Below are 1,631 nucleotides of genomic sequence, written 5' to 3' on the forward strand. Positions count from 1 at the left end.
TATAGCATGGATAATAAACGATTATCATGAACAAAGAAATATAATAATAACTAATTTATTATTGCCTCTAGGGCATATTTCCAACAGTATAGTGGGCACACCGGGATCACCTAGTTTCTTAGGAGTTCCACACTTGAAAGTGTAATTAGCAAGCATGGCGGAGATCTCAAGATGAGGTATCCTCCTCTTATTAGTCACAATATCTTTCTTGTACTTAGCATACGGAGACATTTTGAGCATATCTGTCAAATGCATCTATAGAAAGACAGGTCTGATCATTTCAACGAAGCGCTCAAAATCCTCATCATCCTTTTTCTTGGATGGTTTGGGAGGAAAGGGCATGGGTCTCTGAACCCAGGGTTCCCTTTCTTTACCATTCTTCCTAGTAGTGAAGTCAGTCTTCTCGTATCTCTTTGTCTTAGGCTATGGGTTATCAAGATCGACACTAGGTTCAATCTCCACATCCTTTTCATTGCTAGGTTGAGCATCTTCATGAACATCACTATTGATATCATCATTAGGCTCATGTTCATCACCAGATTGTGTTTCAGCATCAGAGATAGAGGCATCGTTTGGACTCTCAGGGGTAGTAGCAACAGGGTCGCTAGCGTGCAGGTTCCTATCATCTTTCTTCTTCTTTCTAGGATGACTAGGTGCATCAGTGCTAACTCCTTGAGAATCTTGTTCAATTCTCTTCGGATGACCCTCAGGATACAGAGGTTCCTGGGTTATTCTACCGCCTCTAGTGACGAGTCTAACAGAATTGTCATTCAACTCACTGAACAAGTCATTCTGAGCTTTAAGTACTTGTTCTACCTGAGTAGTAACCATAGAGGCATGTTTACTCAGAAGCTTAAGATCATTGACATTTCTGTCCACACAAGCACTTAAATGACTGAGCATACGAGAATTTTGTTCCAATTGTCTGCTAACATAATCATTGAAACTCTGTTGTTTGGCAACAAAGTTATCAAATTCATCCATCCATAGGCTAGCAGGTTTATCAAAAGGAATATCACTCTCATCAAACCTACGCACAGAATTTACTTCTACTACGTGTATCGGGTTATCGAGACCATGGATCTCTTCGATAGGTGGTAGATTTCTGACATTTTCAGATTTAATGCATTCCTCTCGCATAGATTTCTTGGCTTCTTGCATATCTTCAGGACAGAGGAATAGAATACCTCTTTTCATCGGAGTTGGCTTAGGAGGTGGTTCGGGAATAGTCCAAGCATTCTCATTGCACGAGATGTTATTCAGCAGAATCTCAGCTTGTTCTACGGTTCGTTCCCTAAAAACACAACCGGCACAACTATCTAGGTGGTGTTTAGAAGCATCGGTAAGTCCATTATAGAAGATATCAAGTATCTCATTCTTCTAAAGAGGGTGATCAAGCAAAGCATTTAGTAGCTGGATAAGCCTCCCCCAAGCTTGTGGAAGACTCTCTTCCTCAGCTTGAGCAAAGTTGTATATTTCCTGCAAGGCAGCTTGCTTCTTATGGGCAGGGAAATATTTTTCAGAGAAGTAGTAGACCATAGCTGGGGGACTACGCACACAACTAGGAGCAAGAGAAGTGAACCGGGTCTTATCATCATCCTTTAGCGAGAAAGGAAACAGCTTGAGCATAT

The sequence above is a fragment of the Hordeum vulgare genome, chromosome 5H (genome assembly GCF_904849725.1).
Source record: "Hordeum vulgare subsp. vulgare chromosome 5H, MorexV3_pseudomolecules_assembly, whole genome shotgun sequence".
NCBI classification, from domain to species: Eukaryota; Viridiplantae; Streptophyta; class Magnoliopsida; order Poales; family Poaceae; genus Hordeum; species Hordeum vulgare.